This window comes from Aegilops tauschii, chromosome 5 (assembly GCF_002575655.3).
Source record: "Aegilops tauschii subsp. strangulata cultivar AL8/78 chromosome 5, Aet v6.0, whole genome shotgun sequence".
Lineage (NCBI taxonomy): Eukaryota > Viridiplantae > Streptophyta > Magnoliopsida > Poales > Poaceae > Aegilops > Aegilops tauschii.
In genome coordinates this window covers 257,277,397-257,298,472 of record NC_053039.3, presented here as the reverse complement: position 1 = coordinate 257,298,472, position 21,076 = coordinate 257,277,397, and positions in this window count along the sequence as shown.

Genomic DNA, 21,076 nt, shown 5'->3' with positions numbered 1-21,076 from the left:
GGTCCTTGCGAAGGTTAAAACAGCACTAACTTGACAAACTATCGTTGTGGTTTTGATGCGTAGGTAAGAACGGTTCTTGCTAAGCCCGTAGCAGCCACGTAAAACTTGCAACAACAAAGTAGAGGATGTCTAACTTGTTTTTGCAGGGCATGTTGTGATGTGATATGGTCAAGACATGATGCTATATTTTATTGTATGAGATGATCATGTTTTGTAACCGAGTTATCGGCAACTGGCAGGAGCCATATGGTTGTCGCTTTATTGTATGCAATGCAATCACCATGTAATTGTTTTACTTTATCACTAAGCGGTAGCGATAGTCGTAAAAGCAATAGTTGGCGAGACGACAACGATGCTACGATGGAGATCAAGGTGTCGAGCCGGTGACGATGGTGATCATGACGGTGCTTCGGAGATGGAGATCACAAGCACAAGATGATGATGGCCATATCATATCACTGATATTGATTGCATGTGATGTTTATCTTTTATGCATCTTATCTTGCTTTGATTGACGGTAGCATTATAAGATGATCTCTCACTAAAATTTCAAGATAAAAGTGTTCTCCCTGAGTATGCACCGTTGTGAAAGTTCTTCGTGCTGAGACACCACGTGATGATCGGGTGTGATAGGCTCTACGTTCAAATACAACGGGTGCAAAACAGTTGCACACACGGAATACTCAGGTTAAACTTGACGAGCCTAGCATATGCAGATATGGCCTCGGAACACGGAGACCGAAAGGTTGAGCGTGAATCATATAGTAGATATGATCAACATAGTGATGTTCACCATTGAAACTACTCCATCTCACGTGATGATCGGACATGGTTTAGTTGATTTGGATCACGTAATCACTTAGATGATTGGAGGGATGTCTATCTAAGTGGGAGTTCTTAAGTAATATGATTAATTGAACTTGAATTTATCATGAACTTAGTACCTGATAGTATCTTGCTTGTCTATGTTAATTGTAGATAAATGGCCCGTGCTGTTGTTCCGTTGAATTTTAATGCGTTCCTTGAGAAAGCAAAGTTGAAAGATGATGGTAGCAATTACACGGACTGGGTCCGTAACTTGAGGATTATCCTCATTGCTGCACAGAAGAATTACGTCCTGGAAGCACCGCTAGGTGCCAGGCCTCCTGCAAGAGCAACACCAGAAGTTATGAACGTCTGGCAGAGCAAAGCTGATGACTACTCGATAGTTCAGTGTGCCATGCTTTACGGCTTAGAACCTGGTCTTCAACGACGTTTTGAACGTCATGGAGCATATGAGATGTTCCAGGAGTTGAAGTTAATATTTCAAGCAAATGCCCGGATTGAGAGATATGAAGTCTCCAATAAGTTCTACAGCCTTAAGATGGAAGAGAATAGTTCTGTCAGTGAGCATATACTCAAAATTTCTGGGTATAATAATCACTTGATTCAACTGGGAGTTAATCTTCCGGATGATAGCGTCATTGACAGAATTCTTCAATCACTGCCACCAAGCTACAAGAGCTTCGTGATGAACTATAACATGCAAGGGATGAATAAGACAATTCCCGAGCTCTTCGCAATGCTAAAGGCAGCGGAGGTAGAAATCAAAAAGGAGCATCAAGTGTTGATGGTCAATAAGACCACTAGTTTCAAGAAAAAGGGCAAAGGGAAGAAGAAGGGGAACTTCAAGAAGAACAGCAAGCAAGTTGCTGTTCAGGAGAAGAAACCCAAGTCTGGACCTAAGCCTGAAACTGAGTGCTTCTACTGCAAGCAGACTGGTCACTGGAAGCGGAACTGCCCCAAGTATTTGGCGGATAAGAAGGATGGCAAGGTTAATAAAGGTATATGTGATATACATGTTATTGATGTGTACCTTACCAATGCTCGCAGTAGCACCTGGGTATTTGATACTGGTTCTGTTGCTAATATTTGCAACTCGAAACAGGGGCTACGGATTAAGCGAAGATTGGCTAAGGACGAGGTGACGATGCGCGTGGGAAATGGTTCCAAAGTCGATGTGATCGCGATCAGCACGCTACCTCTACATCTACCTTCGGGATTAGTTTTAGACCTAAATAATTGTTATTTGGTGCCAGCGTTAAGCATGAACATTATATCTGGATCTTGTTTGATGCGAGACGGTTATTCATTTAAATCAGAGAATAATGGTTGTTCTATTTATATGAATAATATCTTTTATGGTCATGCACCCTTGAAGAGTGGTCTATTTTTGTTGAATCTCGATAGTAGTGATACACATATTCATAATGTTGAAGCCAAAAGATGTAGAGTTGATAATGACAGTGCAACTTATTTGTGGCACCGCCGTTTAGGTCATATCGGTGTAAAGCGCATGAAGAAACTCCATACTGATGGACTTTTGGAATCACTTGGTACTTGCGAACCGTGCCTCATGGGCAAGATGACTAAAACACCGTTCTCCGGAACTATGGAAAGAGCAACAGATTTATTGGAAATCATACATACAGATGTATGTGGTCCAATGAATATTGAGGCTCGTGGCGGATATCGTTATTTTCTCACCTTCACAGATGATTTGAGCAGATATGGGTATATCTACTTAATGAAACATAAGTCTGAAACATTTGAAAAGTTCAAAGAATTTCAGAGTGAAGTTGAAAATCATCGTAACAAGAAAATAAAATTTCTACGATCTGATCGTGGAGGAGAATATTTGAGTTACGAGTTTGGTCTTCATTTGAAACAATACGGAATAGTTTCGCAACTCACGCCACCCGGAACACCACAGCGTAATGGTGTGTCCGAACGTCGTAATCGTACTTTACTAGATATGGTGCGATCTATGATGTCTCTTACTGATTTACCGCTGTCGTTTTGGGGCTATGCTTTAGAGACGGCTGCATTCACTCTAAATAGGGCACCATCAAAATCCGGTTAAACGACACCTTATGAACTATGGTTTGGCAAGAAACCAAAGTTGTCGTATCTTAAAGTTTGGGGTTGCGATGCTTATGTGAAGAAACTTCAACCTGATAAGCTCGAACCTAAATCGGAGAAAAGTGTCTTCATAGGATACCCAAAGGAGACTGTTGGGTACACCTTCTATCACAGATCCGAAGGCAAGACATTCGTTGCTAAGAATGGATCCTTTCTAGAGAAGGAGTTTCTCTCGAAAGAAGTGAGTGGGAGGAAAGTAGAACTTGATGAGGTAATTGTACCTGCTCCCTTATTGGAAATTAGATCATCACAGAAACCAGTTTCTGCGATACCTACGCCAATTAGTGGGGAAGTTAATGATAATGATCATGAAACTTCAGATCAAGTTATTACTGAACCTCGTAGGTCAACCAGATTAAGATCCGCACCAGAGTGGCACGGTAATCCTGTTCTGGAGGTTATGTTACTAGACCATGACGAACCTATGAACTATGAAGAAGCGATGGTGAGCCCAGATTCCGCAAAATGGCTTGAGGCCATGAAATCCGAGATGAGATCCATGTATGAGAACAAAGTATGGACTTTGGTTGACTTGCCCGATGATCGGCAAGCCATTGAAAATAAATGGATCTTTAAGAAGAAGACTGACGCTGACGGTAATGTTACTGTCTATAAAGCTCAACTTATTGCAAAAGGTTTTCGCCAAGTTCAAGGGATTGACTACGATGAGACCTTCTCACCCGTAGCAATGCTTAAGTCTGTCCGAATCATGTTAGCAATTGCCGCATTTTATGATTATGAAATTTGGCAAATGGATGTCAAAAACTGCATTCCTGAATGGATTTCTGGAAGAAGAGTTGTATATGATGCAACCGGAAGGTTTTGTCGATCCAAAGGGAGCTAACATAGTGTGCAAGCTCCAGCGATCCATTTATGGACTGGTGCAAGCCTCTCGGAGTTGGAATAAACGGTTTGATAGTGTGATCAAAGCATTTGGTTTTATACAGACTTTTGGAGAAGCCTGTATTTACAAGAAAGTGAGTGGGAGCTCAGTAGCATTTCTGATATTATATGTGGATGACATATTGCTAATTGGAAATGATATAGAATTTCTGGATAGCATAAAGGGATACTTGAATAAGAGTTTTTCAATGAAAGACCTCGGTGAAGCTGCATATATATTAGGCATCAAGATCTATAGAGATAGATCAAGACGCTTAATTGGACTTTCACAAAGCACATACCTTGACAAAGTTTTGAAGAAGTTCAAAATGGATCAAGCAAAGAAAGGGTTCTTGCCTGTACTACAAGGTGTGAGATTGAGTAAGACTCAATGCCCGACCACTGCAGAAGATAGAGAGAAGACGAAAGATGTCCCCTATGCTTCAGCCATAGGCTCTATCATGTATGCAATGCTGTGTACCAGACCTGATGTGTGCCTTGCTATAAGTTTAGCAGGGAGGTACCAAAGTAATCCAGGAGTGGATCACTGGACAGCGGTCAAGAACATCCTGAAATACCTGAAAAGGACTAAGGATATGTTTCTCGTTTATGGAGGTGACAAAGAGCTCATCGTAAATGGTTACGTTGATGCAAGCTTTGACACTGATCCGGATGATTCTAAATCGCAAACCGGATACGTATTTACATTGAACGGTGGAGCTGTCAGTTGGTGCAGTTCTAAGCAAAGTGTCGTGGCGGGATCTACATGTGAAGCGGAGTACATAGCTGCTTCGGAAGCAGCAAATGAAGGAGTCTGGATGAAGGAGTTCATATCCGATCTAGGTGTCATACCTAGTGCATCGGGACCAATGAAAATCTTTTGTGACAATACTGGTGCAATTGCCTTAGCAAAGGAATCCAGATTTCACAAGAGAACCAAGCACATCAAAAGACGCTTCAATTTCATCCGGGATTTAGTCCAGGTGGGAGACATAGAAATTTGCAAGATACATACGGATCTAAATGTTGCAGATCCGTTGACTAAGCCTCTTCCACGAGCAAAACATGATCAGCACCAAGACTCCATGGGTGTAAGAATCATTACTGTGTAATCTAGATTATTGACTCTAGTGCAAGTGGGAGACTGAAGGAAATATGCCCTAGAGGCAATAATAAAGTATTATTTATTTCCTTATATCATGATAAATGTTTATTATTCATGCTAGAATTGTATTAACCGGAAACATAATACATGTGTGAATACATAGACAAACAGAGTGTCACTAGTATGCCTCTACTTGACTAGCTCCTTGATCAAAGATGGTTAAGTTTCCTAGCCATTGACATGGGTTGTCATTTGATTAACGAGATCACATCATTAGAAGAATGATGTGATTGACTTGACCCATTCCGTTAGCTTAGCACTCGATCGTTTAGTATGTTGCTATTGCTTTCTTCATGACTTATACATGTTCCTATGACTATGAGATTATGCAACTCCCGTTTACCGGAGGAACACTTTGTGTGCTACCAAACGTCACAACGTAACTGGGTGATTATAAAGGTGCTCTACAGGTGTGTCCAAAGGTACTTGTTGGGTTGGCGTATTTCGAGATTAGGATTTGTCACTCCGATTGTCGGAGAGGTATCTCTGGGCCCACTCGGTAATGCACATCACTATAAGCCTTGCAAGCATTGTAACTAATGAGTTAGTTGCGGGATGATGTATTACGGAACGAGTAAAGAGACTTGCCGGTAACGAGATTGAACTAGGTATTGAGATACCGACGATCGAATCTCGGGCAAGTAACATACCGATGACAAAGGGAACAACGTATGTTGTTATGCGGTCTGACCGATAAAGATCTTCGTAGAATATGTGGGGACCAATATGAGCATCCAGGTTCCGCTATTGGTTATTGATCGGAGAGGTGTCTCGGTCATGTCTACATAGTTCTCGAACCCGTAGGGTCCGCACGCTTAACGTTACGATGACAGTTATATTATGAGTTTATATGTTTTGATGTACCGAAGGTTGTTCGGAGTCCCGGATGTGATCACGGACATGACGAGGAGTCTCGAAATGGTCGAGACATAAAGATTGATATATTGGAAGCCTATGTTTGGACATCGGAAGTGTTCCGGGTGAAATCGGGATTTTTCCGGAGTACCGGGAGGTTACCGGAACCCCCCGGTAACTTAATGGGCCTTATTGGGCCTAGGTGGAAGAGAAGAGAGGAGGCTAGGGCAGGGCCGTGCCCCCCTTCCCCCCCCCCAGTCCGCATAGGACAAGGAGAAGGGGGCGGCGCCCCCCCCTTCCTTCCTCCCCTCCACCTCTTCCCCCTTCCACTCCTAGTCCAACATGGAAAGGGGGGAGTCCTACTCCCGGCAGGAGTAGGACTCCTCCTGGCGCGCCTCTACCTCCTAGGTCGGCGGCCTCCCCCTTGCACCTTTATATACGGGGGCAGGGGGGCACCTCTAGACACACAATTGATCAACGATCTTTTAGCCGTGTGCGGTGCCCCCCTCCACCATATTACACCTCGATAATATCGTAGCGGAGCTTAGGCGAAGCCCTGCGTCGGTAGAACATCATCATCGTCACCACGCCGTCGTGCTGACGAAACTCTCCCTCAACACTCGGCTGGATCGGAGTTCGAGGGACGTCATCGAGCTGAACGTGTGCTGAACTCGGAGGTGCCGTGCGTTCGGTACTTGATCGGTCGGATCGTGAAGACGTACGACTACATCAACCGCGTTGTGTTAACGCTTCCGCTTTCGGTCTACGAGGGTACGTGGACAACACTCTCCCCTCTTGTTGCTATGCATCACCATGATCTTGCGTGTGCGTAGATTTTTTTTGAAATTACTACGTTCCCCAACAGCCACACCTGTAATTTACCCAAGTTCGGGCCTCCATGGTGGAGTAATACCCTACGTCCTACTTGTTGTTATTCATTAATGGTGGAATACCTCATGTGAGGGTGTACAATGGGGTGAATGAGATACTACCGAGAGTTGTTCTTCGAGAGAGTCGATGGGAATGATAACCCCCTAGCCTTCCCTTATATACACGTTGGAGGCTAGGGGTTTACAAGGGGAGATGCGATCTAGGTCGCCTCCGCCATCAACTTGGGGTTCAAGCTTATCAGGGAACACTTATCTCTTCCTCTGGGCTCCTTCCCGTCGTCATGTGGGTAATGGGCTTAGCGGGGCCCCTGTCAGGCATTTTGTCGGGTTCCTTGTTGGTGAGCCACCCAGGGTGTATTACGCCGTCAGTAGGCCCGGAGCGCGTCGGAGGTCGCAGAAGTTGGTCTTCAAGGTCTTTGAAGGGCTCTGTTTTCGTAGAGCTTGGTGATACGTCTCCAACGTATCTATAATTTTTGATTGTTCCATGATATTATAGTATCAATCTTGGATGTTTTATATGCAATTATATGTCATTATATATCATTTTTTGGGACTAACCTATTAACTTAGTGCCAAGTGACAGTTGTTGTTTTTTGCCTGTTTTTGGTTTTCTAGGAAATCAGTACCAAACGAAGTCCAAATGCCACGGAACTTTTTGATGATTTTTTCTAGACACAAGAGACCCTAGAAGCTTCGGGAGGAAGTCAGAAGGTGAAGGAGGTGGCCACGAGCCACCAGGGCGCGCCCAGGGGGGTAGGCGTGCCCTGGTGCCCCGTGGGCCCACCTTTGCTCTGTTTGACCTAATTCCACCTCTATATATTCTCTAAAAATCGGAAAATCAACAGGGAGCCACCCAAAACACTTTTTCCGTCGCCGCAAGTTTCTGTTCCCACGAGATCCCATCTGGAGACCTTTTCCGGCACTCTGCCGGAGGGGTAATCAATCACGGAGGGCTTCTGTATCAACCTTGCTGCCCCTCCATTGATGTGTGAGCAGTTTACAAAAGACCTACAGGTCCATAGCTAGTAGCTACATGGTTTCTTCTTTCTCTTTGATCTTCAATACAATGTTCTCCTCGATGTTCTTGGAGACCTATTCGATGTAATCCTTTTTTGCGGTGTGTTTGTTGGGATCCGATGAATTGTGAGTTTATGATCAGATAATCCATGAATATTATTTGAGTCTTCTATGAACTCTTTTATGAATGATTATTATAGCTTTGTATTTCCCCCCAATCTTTTGATTTGGTTTGACCAACTAGATTGATTTATCTTGCAATGGGAGAGGTGCTTTGTGGTGGGTTCAATCTTGCGGTGATCTATATCCCAGTGACAGGAGGGGACAAGACACATATTTGTATTGTTTCCATTAAGGATAAAACGATGGGTTTTATTCATATTGCTTGAGTTTACTTTGTCTACATCATGTCATCTTGCTTAAGGCGTTACCCTGTTCTTTGTGAACTTAATACTCTAGATGCATGTTGGATAGCGGTCGATGTGTGGAGTAATAGTAGTAGATGCAGGCAAGGGTCGGTCTACTTGCCTCGGACATGATGCTTATATACATGATCATTGCCTTGGATATCATCATGATTATTTGTTTTTCTATCAATTTCCCAACAGTAATTTGTTTACCCACCGTATGTTATATTCAAGAGAGAAGCCTGTAGTGAAAACTATGGCCCCCGGGTCTATTTTCATCATATATTAAAATCCAAAAATACCTTTCTACAATTTTATTTACTTTATTTTATTTTGTATTTTTTATCTATCTATCACTACGAGATTTGATCCTTGCAATTAACCGCCAAGGGATTGGCAACCCCTTGTTTGTGTTGGGTGCAAGTATTTGTTATTTTGTGTGTAGGTACTGCTAACGAGGTGTTGCTTGGTTCTCCTACTGGATTGATAACCTTGGTTCCTAATTGAGGGAAATACTTATCCCTAGTGTACTGCACCATCCTCTCCTCTTCGAGGAAATCCCAACGTAGCTCGCAAGTGAAGGAAATATGCCCTAGAGGCATTAATAAAGTTGTTATTTATATTTCCTTATATCATGGTAAATGTTTATTATTCATGCTAGAATTGTATTAACCGGAAACTTAGTACATGTGTGAATACATAGACAAACAGAGTGTCCCTAGTATGCCTCTACTTGACTAGCTCGTTAATCAAAGATGGTTAAGTTTCCTGGCCATAGACATGTGTTGTCATTTGATGAACGGGATCACATCATGAGAGAATAATGTGATGGACAAGACCCATCCGTTAGCTTAGCATAATGATCGTTAAGTTTTATTGCTATTGCTTTCTTCATGACTTATACATGTTCCTCTGACTATGAGATTATGCAACTCCCGAATACCAGAGGAACACCTTGTGTGCTATCAAACGTCACAACGTAACTGGGTGATTATAAAGATGCTCTATAGGTGTCTCCGAAGGTGTTTGTTGGGTTGGCATAGATCGAGATTAGGATTTGTCACTCCGGTTTTCGGAGAGGTATCTCTGGGCCCTCTCGGTAATGATCATCACTATAAGCCTTGCAAGCAATGTGACTAATGAGTTAGTTACGAGATGATGCATTACGGAACGAGTAAAGAGACTTGCCGGTAACGAGATTGAACTAGGTATGATGATACCGACGATCGAATCTCGGGCAAGTAACATACCGATGACAAAGGGAACAACGTATGTTGTTATGCGGTTTGACCAATAAAGATCTTTGTAGAATATGTAGGAGCCAATATGAGCATCCAGGTTCTGCTATTGGTTATTGACCAGAGATGTGTCTCGGTCATGTCTACATAGTTCTCGAACCCGTAGGGTCCGCACGCTTAACGTTCGATGACGATTTGTATTATGAGTTATGTGATTTGATGACCGAAGTTTGTTCGGAGTCCCGGATGAGATCACGGACATGACGAGGAGTCTCAAAATGTTCGAGAGGTAAAGATCGATATATTGGAAGGCTATATTCGGACATCGGAAAGGTTCCGAGTGATTCAGGTATTTTTCGGAGTACCGGAGAGTTACGGGAATTCGCCGGGGGAAGTAGTGGGCCTTATTGGGCCATATGGGAAAGGAGAGAAGGGCCTCAAGGGGTGGCCGCCCCCCCATGGGCTAGTCCGAATTGGAGGGGGCGGCGCCCCCCTCCTTCCTTCTCCCCTCTTCCTCCTTCCCTTCCTTCTCCTAGTTGGAATAGGAAGGGGGGGGGGGGGGGGGCGAATCCTACTTGGACCGGGAGTCCAAGTCGGACTCCTCCCTTTGGCGCGCCCCCCTTGGGCAGGCCTCCTCTTCCCCCTCCTTTATATACGGGGGAGGGGGCACCCCATAGACACACAAGTTGATCTTTTAGCCGTGTGCGGTGCCCCCCTCCACAGTTTTACACCTCAGTCATATCGTCGTAGTGCTTAGGCGAAGCCCTGCGCCGGTAACTTCATCATCACCGTCACAACGCCGTCGTGCTGATGAAACTCTCCCTCGGCCTCAACTGGATCAAGAGTTCGAGGGATGTCACCGAGCTGAATGTGTACAGATCACGGAGGTGCTGTGCGTTAGGTACTTGGATCGGTTGGATTGCAAAGACGTTCGACTACATCAACCGCGTTACTAAACGCTTCCGCTTTCGATCTACGAGGGTACGTGGACACACTCTCCCGCTCGTTGCTATGCATCACCTAGATAGATCTTGCGTATTCGTAGGAATTTATTTGAAATTACTGCGTTCCCCAACAATGGCATCAGAGCCAGGTCTATGCGTAGATGTTATATGCACGAGTAGAACACAAAGAGTTGTGGGCGATAATAGTCATACTGCTTACCAGCATGTTGATACGTCCATTTTGCATCATGCTTTTATATCAATATTTATTGCATTATGGGCTGTTATTACACATTATGTCACAATACTTATGCCTATTCTCTCTTATTTTACAAGGTTTACATAAGGAGGGAGAATGCCGGCAGCTGGAATTCTGGGCTGGAAAAGGAGCAAATATTAGAGACCTATTCTGCACAACTCCAAAAGTCCTGAAACTCCACGAAAGTTATTTTTGGAAATAATAAAAAATACTGAGCGGAAGAAGTACCAGAGGGGGCCCACACCCTGGCCACGAGGGTGGGGGCGCGCCCTACCCCCCTGGGCGCGCCCCTGCCTCGTGGGCCCCCTGTTGGCCCTCCGGTGCCCATCTTCTGCTATATGAAGTCTTTCGTCCAAAGAAAAATCAGAAGCAAGCTTTCGGGACGAGACTCCGCCGCCACGAGGCGGAACCAATCTAGGGCTCCGGCAGAGCTGTTCTGCCGGGGACACTTCCCTCCGGGAGGGGGAAATCATCACCATCGTCATCACCAACGCTCCTCTCATCGGGAGAGGGCCAATCTCCATCAACATCTTCACCAGCACCATCTCCTCTCAAACCCTAGTTCATCTCTTGTATCCAATTCTTGTCTCTAAGTCTGGGATTGGTACCTGTAGGTTGCTAGTAGTGTTGATTACTCCTTGTAGTTGATGCTAGTTGGTTTATTTGGTGGAAGATCATATGTTCAGATCCTTTATGCATATTAATACCCCTCTGATTATGAACATGAATATGCTTTGTGAGTAGTTACGTTTGTTCCTGAGGACATGGGAGAAGTCTTGCTATTAGTAGTCATGTGAATTTGGTATTCGTTCGATATTTTGATGAGACGTATGTTGTCTCTCCTCTAGTAGTGTTATGTGAACGTCGACTACATGACACTTCACCATTGTTTGGGCCTAGAGGAAGGCATTGGGAAGTAATAAGTAGATGATGGGTTGCTAGAGTGATAGAATCTTAAACCCTAGTTTATGCGTTGCTTCGTAAGGGGCTGATTTGGATCCATATGTTTCATGCTATGGTTAGGTTTACCTTAATACTTCTTTTGTAGTTGCGGATGCTTGCAATAAGGGTTAATCATAAGTGGGATGCTTGTCCAAGTAAGGGCAGCACCCAAGCACCGGTCCACCCACATATCAAATTATCAAAGTACCGAACGCGAATCATATGAACGTGATGAAAACTAGCTTGACGATAATTCCCATGTGTCCTCGGGAGCGTTTTTCTCTTTATAAGAGTTTGTCCAGGATTATCCTTTGCTACAAAAAGGATTGGGCCACCTTGCTGCACTTTATTTACTTTTGTTACTTGTTGCTCGTTACAAATTATCTTATCACAAAACTATCTGTTACCTATAATTTCAGTGCTTGCAGAGAATACCTTGCTGAAAACCGCTTATCATTTCCTTCTGCTCCTCGTTGGGTTCGACACTCTTACTTATCGAAAGGACTACGATATATCCCCTATACTTGTGGGTCATCAAGACTCTTTTCTGGCGCCGTTGCCGGGGAGTGAAGCACCTTTGGTAGGTGGAATTTGGTAAGGAGAAATTTATATAGTGTGCTGAAATTTATTGTCACTCGTTACTATGGAAAGTAATCCTTTGAGGGGCTTGTTCAGGGTATATTCACCCCGACCAGTAGAGCAAAGAGTTGCTCCTCAACCTACTGAACCTACTGAAAATGAAAATGTCTACTTTGAAATTCCTTCGGGTATGGTAGAAAAACTGCTAGCTAATCCTTTTACAGGAGATGGAACATTACATCCTGATGAACACCTAATATATGTGGATGAAGTTTGTGGATTATTTAAGCTTGCAGGTATGCCCGATGATGTTATCAAGAAGAAGGTCTTCCCTTTATCTTTGAAGGGAGATGCATTGACATGGTATAGGCTATGTGATGATATGGGGTCATGGAACTACAAATGATTGAAATTGGAATTTCATCAGAAGTTTTATCCTATGCATCTTGTTCATCGTGATCGCAATTATATATATAATTTTTGGCCTCGCGAAGGAGAAAGCATCGCTCAAGCTTGGGGGAGGCTTAAATCAATGTTATATTCATGCCCCAATCATGAGCTCTCAAGAGAAATGATTATTCAAAAAATTTATGCTCGGCTTTCTGATAACAATCGCACCATGCTCGATACTTCTTGTGCTGGCTCTTTTATGATGAAGACTACTGAATTCAAATGGGATTTATTGGAAAGAATTAAACGCAACTCTGAAGATTGGGATCTCGACGAAGGTAAGGAGTCAGGTATGACACCTAAGTTTGATTGTGTTAAATCTTTTATGGATACCGATGTTTTCTGTAAATTTAGCACTAAATATGGACTTGACTCTAAGATATTAGCTTCTTTTTGTGAATCTTTTGCTACTCATGTTGATCTCCCTAAAGAGAAGTGGTTTAAATATCATCCTCCCATAGAAGTAAAAGTAGTTGCACCTATTAAAGTTGAAGAAAAGACTATCACTTATAATGATCCTATTATTCCTACTGCTTATGTTGAGAAACCACCTTTTCCTTTTAGGATAAAAGATCATGCTAAAGCTTCAACTGTGGTTCGTAAAAGCAATATTAGAACTTATACACCTCCCGAGCAAGTTAAAGTTGAACCTAATATTGCTATTGTTAAAGATCTCTTGGCTGATAATATTGATGGGCATGTTATTTATTTCTGTGATGAGACTGCTAGAATCACTAAAACTTGTGCTAAAGATAAACATAGACCTGTGGTAGGCATGCCTGTTATTTCTGTTAAAATAGGAGATCGTTGTTATCATGGCTTATGTGATATGGGTGCTAGTGCTAGTGCAATACCTATTGACTTATACAAAGAAATTATGCATGATATTGCACCTGCTGAGTTAGAAGATATTGATGTCACTATTAAGCTTGCCAATAGAGATACTATTTCACCCATGGGAATTGTTAGAGATGTTGAAGTCTTGTGTGGGAAAACTAAATATCCTACTGATATTCTTGTTCTCGGTTCCCCACAAGATAGCTTTTGTCCCATTATATTTGGTAGACCCTTCTTGAACACTGTTAATGCTAGGATAGACTGCGAAAAGGATGTTGTTACTATTGGTCTAGGTGATATGTCTCATGAGTTTAATTTCTCTAAATTTCGTAGACAACACCGTGAAGAGGAATTGCCTAGTAAAGATGAAATTATTGGTCTTGCTTCTATTGCCGTACCTCCTAGTGATCCTTTAGAACAATATTTGCTAGACCATGAAAATGATATGTTTATGAATGAAAGAAGGGAAATAGATGAAGTGTTCTTTAAGCAGGGACCTATTCTGAAACACAACTTGCGTGTTGAAATCTTAGGGGATCCTCCTCCACCCAAGGGTGATCCCGTGTTTGAGCTTAAACCATTGCTTGATACTCTTAAATATGCTTATCTTGATGAAAAGAAGATATATCCTGTTATTATTAGTGCTAACCTTTCAGAGAAGGAGGAAGAAAAAATATTGAAAACTCTGAAGAAGCACCGTGCTGCTATTGGATATACTCTTGATGATCTTAAGGGCATTAGTCCCACTCTATGTCAACACAAAATAAATTTGGAGAAAGATGCCAAACCAGTTATTGATCATCAAAGACGGCTGAATCCTAAAATCAAAGAAGTGGTAAGAAAGGAAATATTAAAGCTCCTTGAGGCAGGTATAATATATCCCGTTGCTGATAGTCAGTGGGTAAGTCCTGTCCATTGTGTCCCTAAGAAGGGAGGTATTACTGTCGTTCCTAGTGATAAAGATGAATTGATTCCGCAAAGAATTATTACAGGTTATAGGATGGTAATTGATTTCCGCAAATTAAATAAAGCTACTAAAAAAAGATCATTACCCCTTACCTTTTATTGATCAAATGCTAGAAATATTATCCAAACATACACATTTTTGCTTTCTAGATGGTTATTCTGGTTTCTCTCAAATACCTGTGTCAGCTGATGATCAAGCTAAGACCACTTTTACGTGCCCTTTCGGTACTTTTGCTTATAGACGTATGCCTTTTGGTTTATGTAATGCACCTGCTACCTTTCAAAGATGCATGATGGCTATATTCTCTGATTTTTGTGAAACGATTTGTGAGGTTTTCATGGATGATTTCTCCGTTTATGGATCCTCTTTTGATGATTGCTTGAGCAACCTTGATCGAGTTTTGCAGAGATGTGAGAAAACTAATCTTGTCTTGAATTGGGAGAAGTGCCACTTTATGGTTAATGAAGGTATTGTTTTGGGGCATAAAATTTCTGAAAGAGGCATTGAAGTTGATAAAGCTAAAGTTGATGCTATTGAAAAGATGCCGTGTCCCAAGGACATCAAAGGTATAAGAAGTTTCTTTGGTCATGCCGGGTTTTATAGGAGGTTCATTAAGGACTTCTCAAAAATTTCTCGGCCTCTGACTAATCTATTACAAAAAGATATACCATTTGTCTTTGATGATGATTGTGTAGAAGCATTTGAAATACTTAAGAAAGCATTGATCTCTGCACCTATCGTTCAACCACCTGATTGGAATTTATCCTTTGAAATTATGTGTGATGCTAGTGATTATGCTGTAGGTGCTGTTCTAGGGCAAAGAGTTGATAAGAAATTAAATGTTATTCAATATGCCAGTAAAACTCTAGACAATGCTCAGAGAAATTATGCTACTACTGAAAAAGAATTTTTAGCAGTTGTATTTGCTTGTGATAAGTTCAGACCCTATATTGTTGATTCTAAAGTAACTGTTCACACTGATCATGCTGCTATTAAATATCTTATGGAAAAGAAAGATGCTAAACCTAGACTTATTAGATGGGTTCTCTTGCTACAAGAATTTGATTTGCATATTATTGATAGAAAGGGAGCTGAGAACCCTGTTGCAGACAACTTGTCTAGGTTAGAGAATGTTCTTGATGACCCACTACCTATTGATGATAGCTTTCCTGATGAACAATTAGCTGTCATAAATGCTTCTCGTACTGCTCCATGGTATGCTGATTATGCTAATTACATTGTTGCTAAATTTATACCACCTAGTTTCACATACCAGCAAAAGAAAAAGTTCTTCTACGACTTAAGACATTACTTCTGGGATGACCCCCACCTTTATAAAGAAGGAGTAGATGGTGTTATTAGACGTTGTATACCTAAGCATGAACAGGAATAGATCCTACGCAAGTGTCACTCCGAAGCTTATGGAGGACACCACGCTGGAGATAGAACTGCACATAAGGTATTGCAATCTGGTTTTTATTGGCCTACTCTCTTCAAAGATGCCCGTAAGTTTGTCTTATCTTGTGATGAATGTCAAAGAATTGGTAATATTAGCAGACGTCAAGAAATGCCTATGAATTATTCACTTGTTATTGAACCATTCGATGTTTGGGGCTTTGATTATATGGGACCGTTTCCTTCCTCTAATGGGTATACACATATTTTAGTTGTTGTTGATTACGTTACTAAGTGGGTAGAAGCTATTCCAACTAGTAGTGCTGATCATAACACCTCTATTAAGATGCTTAAAGAAGTTATTTTTCCGAGGTTTGGAGTCCCTAGATATTTAATGACTGATGGTGATTCACATTTTATTCGTGGTGCTTTTCGTAAAATGCTTGCTAAGTATGATGTTAATCATAGAATTGCATCTCCATATCACCCACAGTCTAGTGGTCAAGTAGAATTGAGTAACAGAGAGCTCAAATTAATTTTGCAAAAGACTGTTAATAGATCTAGAAAGAATTGGTCCAAGAAACTTGATGATGCACTATGGGCCTATAGAACTGCATATAAAAACCCTATGGGTATGTCTCCGTATAAAATGGTTTATGGAAAAGCATGTCACTTACCTCTTGAACTAGAACATAAGACATAATGGGCCATTAAAGAGCTCAATTATGATTTCAAACTTGCCGGTGAAAAGAGGTTAGTTGACATTAGCTCACTTGATGAATGGAGAACTCAAGCCTATGAGAATGCCAAACTGTTTAAAGAAAAAGTTAAAAGATGGCATGACAAAAGGATACAAAAGCGTGAGTTTAATATAGGTGATTATGTGTTGCTATTCAACTCTCGTCTAAGATTTTTTGCAGGAAAACTTCTGTCTAAATGGGAAGGTCCTTACGTTATCAAGGAGGTCTATCGTTCCGGTGCCATAAAAATCAACAACTTCGAAGGCACAAATCCAAAGGTGGTGAACGGTCAAAGAATCAAACATTATATCTCAGGTAATCCTATAAATGTTGAAACTAATGTTATTGAAACCGTAACCCCGGAGCAATACATAAGAGACACTTTCCAGCACGCTTTAGACTCCGAAAAGGAATAAGTATGTGGTACGGTAAGTAAACCGACTCCAAAACAGTTATAATGGAAACTTTTCTCCGTTTTGGATTATTTAAGAAAATAGGAAAATAAGAAGTAGTCCGAGAATGACACGAGGCTTCCACGAGGGTGGGAGGCGCGCCCTACCCCCCTGGGCGTGCCCCCTGCCGCGTGGGCACCTCGTGTGCCCTCTGGACTCCATTTTCTTGCACGATACATATTTTGCTCGGTAAAAAATCATTATATAATCTCCCGAAGGTTTTGACTCCTGCATCACGCAATTGTCCTCTGTTTTCGTTTCGAGCTGTTTTCTGTCAGGGTTGTCAAGGCCAGGCATCATTTCGTCCCCCTCCCCCAACAATGGTGACAACGATGCTTGGCTAATGAAGATAGAGCTGAAGAGGGAAGAACCTGTGGAGATCAACAAGGATGAAGGGATCAAGAAGGCCACGGAGGACCAAGTTCCAGCAACAGAAGACATCCTTCAACTTGATCACAATCTTCTTACCCCAACTGAGATCGAAGCTTTCAAGATGATTGGGTTAGCTCGTATACAAAACAAGTATCTCACACGTGAAAATATTTTGTTGAAGGAGCATATCGTTGCACTCAAGGGCATTATCCGCAAGTTGGAGGATCTCTTACGCTCGATGTGCGACTACCCATCATCACCACCATCTTCTTCACCAGCAAAGGAGACATAATCACATGGATATGGGCACTCCCCTTGGCAACTGCCAAGCTTGGGGGAGGTGGCCCGGTATCGTATCACCATCACACTCCTATCTTTACCATTTTTCTTAGTTCGATCCTTTTAGTAATATCTTGATCTAGTAGAATAAAGTTTTTGGTATGATCTAGTTTTGAGTTTTGCTTATGATCCCTCTATGTAATTGAGTCCGTGAGCTATATATAATAAAGATTAGTGTTGAGTCAAGGGCTTGATTATCTTGCTATGATCTTGAGTGAATAAAAGAAAAAGAAAGAATAAAAAGAAACAAAGAGATCATATTGATCTTATGGAGAGTAATGACTTCACATAGAAAGAGTATGATGATTAAAAATTGTTGAGAGTTGACAAACATAGCTTTGGTCATCGTTGCAATTAATAGGAAGTAATAAAGAAAGAGAGGTTTCACATATAAATATACTATCTTGGACATCTTTTATGATTGTGAGCACTCATTAAAGTATGACATGCTAAAGAGTTGATGTTGGACAAGGAAGACAGCGTAATGGGTTATGTTTTCTTACATCTGAAATAAAGTATATTGTCATGGATCATCCAACATGTTGAGCTTGCGTTTCTCCCTCATGCTAGCCAAATTCTTTGCACCAAGTAGAGATACTACTTGTGCTTCTAAACATCCTTAAACCCAGTTTTGCCATGAGAGTCCACCATATCTACCTATGGATTGAGTAAGATCTTTCAAGTAAGTTGTCATCGGTGCAAGCAATAAAAATTGCTCTCTAAATATGTATGATTGATTGGTGTGGAGGAAATAAGCTTTATACGATCTTGTGATGTGGAAGAAATAAAAGCGACGGACTGCATAATAAAGGTCCATATCACAAGTGGCAATATAAAGTGACGTTCTTTCGCATTAAGATTTTGTGCATCCAACCCTGAAAGCGCATGGAAACCTCTGCTTCCCTCTGCGAAGGGCCTATCTTTTATTATCTTCTACCTTATGCAAGAGTCATGGTGATCTTCACCTTTCCTTTTTACATTTTATCCTTTGGCAAGCACAGTGTGTTGGAAAGATCCTGATATATATATATATATATATATATATATATATATATATATATATATATATCTAATTGGATGTAAGTTAGCATGAGCTATTATTGTTGACATTACCCTTGAGGTAAAAGGTTGGGAGGCGAAACTATAAGCCCCTATCTTTCTCTGTGTCCGATTAAAACTCCGTAACCACAAGTATCGCATGAGTGTTAGCAATTGTGAAAGACTAAATGATATTTGAGTATGTGGACTTGCTAAAAAGCTCTGACATAGACTCTTTCTGATGTTATGATAAATTGCAATTGCTTCAATGACTGAGATTATAGTTTGTTAGTTCTCAATGAAGTTTCTGATTCATACTTTGCATTGTGAATAGATTATTACTTGAGCGTAAGAAATCGTATGACAATATCCATATATGTTGCTGCTATAAGAATGATCATGATGCCCTCATGTCCGTATTTTATTTTATCGACACCTCTACCTCTAAACATGTGGACATATTTATCGTTATCGGCTTTCGCTTGAGGACAAGCGAGGTCTAAGCTTGGGGGAGTTGATACGTCCATTTTGCATCATGCTTTTATATCAATATTTATTGCATTATGGGTTGTTATTACACATTATGTCACAATACTTATGCCTATTCTCTCTTATTTTACAAGGTTTACATAAGGAGGGAGAATGCCGGCAGTTGGAATTCTGGGCTGGAAAAGGAGCAAATATTAGAGACCTATTCTGCACAACTCCAAAAGTCCTGAAACTCCACGAAAGTTATTTTTGGAAATAATAAAAAATACTGAGCGGAAGAAGTACCAGAGGGAGCCCACACCCCTGCCACGAGGGTGGGGGGCGCGCCCTACCCCCCTGGGCGTGTCCCCCTGCCTCATGGGCCCCCTGTTGGCCCTCTGGTGCTCATCTTCTGCTATATGAAGTCTTTCGTACAAAGAAAAATCAGAAGCAAGCTTTCGGGACGAGACTCCGCCGCCACGAGGCGGAACCTTGGCGGAACCAATCTAGGGCTCCGGCAGAGCTGTTTTGCCGGGGACACTTCCCTCCGGGAGGGGGAAATCATCACCATCGTCATCACCAACGCTCCTCTCATCGGGAGAGGGCCAATCTCCATCAACATCTTCACCAGCACCATCTCCTCTCAAACCCTAGTTCATCTCTTGTATCCAATTCTTGTCTCTAAGTCTGGGATTGGTACTTGTAGGTTGCTAGTAGTGTTGATTACTCCTTGTAGTTGATGCTAGTTGGTTTATTTGGTGGAAGATCATATGTTCAGATCCTTTATGCATATTAATACCCCTCTGATTATGAACATGAATATGCTTTGTGAGTAGTTACGTTTGTTCCTGAGGACATGGGAGAAGTCTTGCTATTAGTAGTCATGTGAATTTGGTATTCGTTCGATATTTTGATGAGACGTATATTGTCTCTCCTCTAGTGGTGTTATGTGAACGTCGACTACATGACACTTCACCATTGTTTGGGCCTAGAGGAAGGCATTGGGAAGTAATAAGTAGATGATGGGTTGCTAGAGTGACAGAAGCTTAAACCCTAGTTTATGCGTTGCTTCGTAAGGGGCTGATTTGGATCCATATGTTTCATGCTATGGTTAGGTTTACCTTAATACTTCTTTTGTAGTTGCGGATGCTTGCAATAAGGGTTAATCATAAGTGGGATGCTTGTCCAAGTAAGGGCAGCACCCAAGCACCGGTCCACCCACATATCAAATTATCAAAGTACCGAACGCGAATCATATGAACATGATGAAAACTAGCTTGACGATAATTCCCATGTGTCCTCGGGAGCGTTTTTCTCTTTATAAGAGTTTGTCCAGGCTTGTCCTTTGCTACAAAAAGGATTGGGCCACCTTGCTGCACTTTATTTACTTTTGTTACTTGTTGCTCGTTACAAATTATCTTATCACAAAACTATCTGTTACCTATAATTTCAGTGCTTGCAGAGAATACCTTGCTGAAAACCGCTTATCATTTCCTTCTGCTCCTCGTTGGGTTCGACACTCTTACTTATCGAAAGGACTATGATAGATCCCCTATACTTGTGGGTCATCACATGTCATACTTTGATTCGGCGGTATTGTTGGATGAAGCAGCCCAGACCGACATTACATGACCGCGTTCATGAGACTGGTTCTACCGTCGTGCTTCGCACACATGTGGCTAGTGTGTTTCTGTTTCTCCAGCTTTAGTTCAATCGAGTTTGACTACGCCCGGTCCTTGTTGAAGGTTAAAACAGCACACTTGATGAAAAATCGTTGTGGTTTTGATGCGTAGGTAAGAACGGTTCTTGCTAACCCCGTAGCAGCCACGTAAAACTTGCAACCACAAAGTAGAGGACGTCTAACTTGTTTTTGCAGGGC